The sequence below is a fragment of the Pseudophryne corroboree genome, chromosome 8 (assembly GCF_028390025.1).
Source record: "Pseudophryne corroboree isolate aPseCor3 chromosome 8, aPseCor3.hap2, whole genome shotgun sequence".
Lineage (NCBI taxonomy): Eukaryota > Metazoa > Chordata > Amphibia > Anura > Myobatrachidae > Pseudophryne > Pseudophryne corroboree.
The window spans coordinates 166,568,523-166,574,522 of NC_086451.1; the positions used below are offsets into that span (position 1 = coordinate 166,568,523).

At 35.3% G+C, this 6,000-nt stretch overlaps 2 non-coding genes across 2 annotated transcripts; both read left to right on the plus strand.

The window, feature by feature from the left end:
- Window positions 1–2,618: 2,618 nt before the first annotated feature.
- Window positions 2,619–2,692, plus strand: TRNAS-ACU (transfer RNA serine (anticodon ACU)). The gene has a single exon. It is a non-coding gene; the product is annotated as a tRNA-Ser (tRNA).
- Window positions 2,693–4,955: 2,263 nt separating this feature from the next.
- Window positions 4,956–5,029, plus strand: TRNAS-ACU (transfer RNA serine (anticodon ACU)). The gene has a single exon. It is a non-coding gene; the product is annotated as a tRNA-Ser (tRNA).
- The last annotated feature ends 971 nt before the right edge of the window (window positions 5,030–6,000 follow it).

Here is a 6,000-nt window from a genome sequence, read left to right on the forward strand (position 1 = left end):
AAAGTTTTTCTAGGAAACGTTTTAGATGAATGCTTATTAGCCTTTGTCAGTATGGACTTTTGCAAAGTGTCTCTGTGGCGCAATCAGTTAGTGTGTATGGCTATTAACCAAAAGGTTGGTGGTTCAATCCCACCCAGGGACGTAATTGACCTTGTTATCAGATTTTGGTGATCTTTAAGTAGACAAGTCAAAATATCAAACCCCCTCTTATGGTGTAGGGTACCTGGCCTTCTCTGATGTAATCAGAGTTAGATTTGATTCAGTGATTTTATAAAAACAGCTAGGAAGCACAATTTAGCAGTGGGTTGCAGAGAAAAAGAAATATGCTGGCAAAAAAATCCAATTGAGTGATTAAACAGCTCTTCATTTTCTGGCTTTATTTTTATGCTAACAAATTTGTTCTCTGAAAAGTGTCCACAAAGCCAAGTCTCTGATTAACACCTTTGTAAGGATGGTTTTTCACCTATTACTAAATTAAACTTGCTTCATTGGAAAGGCAGCAAGATGCATCCTCATTTCAATGTCTACTGAAATAATACAGGTTGACACCAGGAAACATTAACGCCACTGCATCCTTGCTGCTTTCTCATGTGGAAGTCTGTTTAATGTGAAAACAAGGTGATATCTAATTAGCACACAGGTAAGGAATTAAGAAAATCATTATTTAAGGGTGAAAATGTTTCTCACAAAATCGTTGCCCCAATGCATCAATGAAATTCAAGCTGGAAAGATGATTTTAATATATCACTTGTACATTTTGTATTGCTCTTCTGGTGACAATGTAGTTTGTTTTTGTCAATTACCATTTTAATAATAGGGTAAAGAAAATTAAGTGGATTTTTAAAAGAAAACAATTCTTTCAATATACTATTAAAACAAATTAAAATGGTAAAAGTTATTGTACTTTAATGAAAAATAAAAGAGCAAAAATATCAATCCCAGTTTTGGATTACTTTAATTAACAAAAAAAATGCATATAGCAGAGGATAGTTTCAATCTGCCTACCTCTGGGTTATGGGCCCAGCATGCTTCCATTGCAGTACTCTGCTGCACATGTAAGTGCAAGAGATCCTGAAGCACTCACTCATCATGGGAAAGTACCAATGTGTTTCTTCGTTGGTGGATGGAAGAAACATCTTACAAAAACTCTCCAGATTATTGACTTTTTAAAGTTTTTCTAGGAAATGTTTTAGATGAATGCTTATTAGCCTTTGTCAGTATGTACTTTTGCAAAGTGTCTCTGTGGTGCAATCAGTTAGTGTGTACGGCTATAAACCAGAAGGTTGGTGGTTCAATCCCACCCAGGGACGTAATTGACCTTGTGATCAGATTTTGGTGATCTTTAAGTAGACAAGTCAAAATTTCAAATCCCCTCTTATGGTGTAGGGCACAGGTTCTCAAACTCGGTCCTCATGACCCCACACAGTGCATGTTTTGCAGGTCTCCTCACAGAATCACAAGTGACATAATTAGCTCCACCTGTGGACCTTTTAAAATGTGTCAGTGAGTAATCAACACACCTGTGCACCTGCTGGGTTACCTGCAAAACATGCACTGTGTGGGGTCCTGAGGACCGAGTTTGAGAACCACTGGTGTAGGGTACCTGGCCTTCTCTGATGTAATCAGAGTTAGATTTGATTCAGTGATTTTATAAAAACAGCTAGGAAGCACAATTTAGCAGTGGGTTGCAGAGAAAAAGAAATATGCTGGCAAAAAAATCCAATTGAGTGATTAAACAGCTCTTCATTTTCTGGCTTTATTTTTATGCTAACAAATTTGTTCTCTGAAAAGTGTCCACAAAGCCAAGTCTCTGATGAACACCTTTGTAAGGATGGTTTTTCACCTATTACTAAATTAAACTTGCTTCATTGGAAAGGCAGCAAGATGCATCCTCATTTCAATGTCTACTGAAATAATACAGGTTGACACCAGGAAACATTAACGCCAATGCATCCTTGCTGCTTTCTCATGTGGAAGTCTGTTTAATGTGAAAACAAGGTGATATCAAATTAGCACACAGGTAAGGAATTAAGAAAATCTTTATTTAAGGGTGAAGATGTTTCTCACAAAATCGTTGCCCCAATGCATCATTGAAATTCAAGCTGGAAAGATGATTTTAATATATCACTTGTACATTTTGTATTGCTCTTCTGGTGACAATGTAGTTTGTTTTTGTCAATTACCATTTTAATAATAGGGTAAAGAAAATTAAGTGGATTTTTGAAAGAAAACAATACTGTCAATATACTATTAAAACAAATTAAAATGGTAAAAGTTATTGTACTTTAAGTAAACATAAAATAGCTAACATATCAATCCCAGTTTTGGATTACTTTAATTAACAAAAAAAATGCATATAGCAGAGGATAGTTTCAATCTGCCTACCTCAGGGTAATGGGCCCAGCATGCTTCCATTGCAGTACTCTGCTGCACATGTAAGTGCAAGAGATCCTGAAGCACTCATCTCATCATGGGAAAGTACCAATGTGTTTCTTCGTTGGTTGAGTTAAGAAAATTCTTACAAAAACTCTCCAGATTATTGACTTTTTAAAGTTTTTCTAAGAAACGTTCTAGATGAATGCTTATTAGCCTTTGTCAGTATGTACTTTTTGCAAAGTGTCTCTGTGGCGCAATCGGTTAGTGTGTCTGGCTACTAACCAAAAGGTTGGTGGTTCAATCCCACCCAGGGACATAATTGACCTTGTGATCAGGTTTTGGTGATATTTAAGTAGACAAGTCAAAATTTCAAACCCCCTCTTATGGTGTAGGGTACCTGGCCTTCTCTGATGTAATCAGAGTTAGATTTGATTCAGTGATTTTATAAAAAACAGCTAGGAAGCACAATTTAGCAATGGGTTGCAGAGAAAAAAAATATGCTGGCAGAAAAATCCAATTGAGTGATTAAACAGCTCTTCATTTTCTGCCTTTATTTTTATGCTAACAAATTTGTTCTCTAAAAAGTATCCACAAAGCAAAGTCTCTGATTAACACCTTTGTAGGGATGGTTTAACACCTATAACTAAATTAAACTTGCTTCATTGGAAAGGCAGCAAGATGCATCCTCATTTCAATGTCTACTGAAATAATACAGGTTGACACCAGGAAACATTAACGCCACTGCATCCTTGCTGCTTTCTCATGTAGAAGTCTGTTTAATGTGAAAACAAGGTGATATCTAATTAGCACACAGGTAAGGAATTAAGAAAATCTTTATTTAAGGGTGAAGATGTTTCTCACAAAATCGTTGCCCCAATGCATCATTGAAATTCAAGCTGGAAAGATGATTTTAATATATCACTTGTACATTTTGTATTGCTCTTCTGGTGACAATGTAGTTTGTTTTTGTCAATTACCCTTTTAATAATAGGGTAAAGAAAATTAAGTGGATTTTTTAAAGAAAACTATACTGTCAATATACTATTAAAACAAATTAAAATGGTAAAAGTTATTGTACTTTAAGTAAAAATAAAAGAGCAAAAATATCAATCCCAGTTTTGATTACTTAAATTAACAAAAAAAATGCATATAGCAAAGGATAGTTTCAATCTGCCTACCTCTGGGTTATGGGCCCAGCATGCTTCCATTGCAGTACTCTGCTGCACATATAAGTGCAAGAGATCCTGAAGCACTCACTCATCATGGGAAAGTACCAATGTGTTTCTTCGTTGGTTGATGGAAGAAACATCTTACAAAAACTCTCCAGCTTATTAACTTTTTAAAGTTTTTCTAGGAAACGTTCTAGATGTATGCTTATTAGCCTTTGTCAGTATATACTGTTTGCAAAGTGTCTCTGTGGCGCAATCGGGTAGTGTGTCTGGCTACTAACCAAAAGGTTGGTGGTTCAATCCCACCCAGGGAAGTAATTGAACTTGTTATCAGATTTTGGTGATCTTTAAGTAGACAAGTCAAAATTTCAAACCCCCTCTTATGGTGTAGGGTACCTGGCCTTCTCTGATGTAATCAGAGTTAGATTTGATTCAGTGATTTTATAAAAACAGCTAGGAAGCACAATTTAGCAGTGGGTTGCAGAGAAAAAGAAATATGCTGGCAAAAAAAATCCAATTGAGTGATTAAACAGCTCTTCATTTTCTGGCTTTATTTTTATGCTAACAAATTTGTTCTCTGAAAAGTGTCCACAAAGCCAAGTCTCTGATTAACACCTTTGTAGGGATGGTTTTTCACCTATTACTAAATTAAACTTGCTTCATTGGAAAGGCAGTAAGATGCATCCTCATTTCAATGTCTACTGAAATAATACAGGTTGACACCAGGAAACATTATTGCCACTGCATCCTTGCTGCTTTCTCATGTAGAAGTCTGTTTAATGTGAAAACAAGGTGATATCTAATTAGCACACAGGTAAGGAATTAAGAAAATCTTTATTTAAGGGTGAAGATGTTTCTCACAAAATCGTTGCCCCAATGCATCATTGAAATTCAAGCTGGAAAGATGATTTTAATATATCACTTGTACATTTTGTATTGCTCTTCTGGTGACAATGTAGTTTGTTTTTGTCAATTACCCTTTTAATAATAGGGTAAAGAAAATTAAGTGGATTTTTTAAAGAAAACTATACTGTCAATATACTATTAAAACAAATTAAAATGGTAAAAGCTATTGTACTTTAAGTAAAAATAAAAGAGCAAAAATATCAATCCCAGTTTTGATTACTTAAATTAACAAAAAAAATGCATATAGCAAAGGATAGTTTCAATCTGCCTACCTCTGGGTTATGGGCCCAGCATGCTTCCATTGCAGTACTCTGCTGCACATGTAAGTGCAAGAGATCCTGAAGCACTCACTCATCATGGGAAAGTACCACTGTGTTTCTTCATTGGTTGATGGAAGAAACATCTTACAAAAACTCTCCAGATTATTGACTTTTTAAAGTTTTTCTAGGAAACGTTCTAGATGTATGCTTATTAGCCTTTGTCAGTACGTACTTTTTACAAAGTGTCTCTGTGGCGCAATCGGTTAGTGTGTCTGGCTACTAACCAAAAGGTTGGTGGTTCAATCCCACCCAGGGACGTAATTGACCTTGTTATCAGATTTTGGTGATCTTTAAGTAGACAAGTCAAAATTTCAAACCCCCTGTTATGGTGTAGGGTACCTGGCCTTCTCTGATGTAATCAGAGTTAGATTTGATTCAGTGATTTTATAAAAACAGCTAGGAAGCACAATTTAGCAGTGGGTTGCAGAGAAAAAGAAATATGCTGGAAAAAAAATCCAATTGAGTGATTAAACAGCTCTTCATTTTCTGGCTTTATTTTTATGCTAACAAATTTGTTCTCTGAAAAGTGTCCACAAAGCCAAGTCTCTGATTAACACCTTTGTAGGGATGGTTTTTCACCTATTACTAAATTAAACTTGCTTCATTGGAAAGGCAGCAAGATGCATCCTCATTTCAATTTCTACTGAAATAATACAGGTTGACACCAGGAAACATTAACGCCACTGCATCCTTGCTGCTTTCTCATGTGGAAGTCTGTTTAATGTGAAAACAAGGTGATATCTAATTAGCACACAGGTAAGGAATTAAGAAAATCTTTATTTAAGGGTGAAGATGTTTCTCACAAAATCGTTGCCCCAATGCATCATTGAAATTCAAGCTGGAAAGATGATTTTAATATATCACTTGTACATTTTGTATTGCTCTTCTGGTGACAATGTAGTTTGTTTTTGTCAATTACCATTTTAATAATAGGGTAAAGAAAATTAAGTGGATTTTTGAAAGAAAACAATACTGTCAATATACTATTAAAACAAATTAAAATGGTAAAAGTTATTGTACTTTAAGTAAACATAAAATAGCTAACATATCAATACCAGTTTTGGATTACTTTAATTAACAAAAAAAATGCATATAGCAGAGGATAGTTTCAATCTGCCTACCTCTGGGTAATGGGCCCAGCATGCTTCCATTGCAGTACTCTGCTGCACATGTAAGTGCAAGAGATCCTGAAGCACTCACTCATCATGGGAAAGTACCAATTTGTTTCT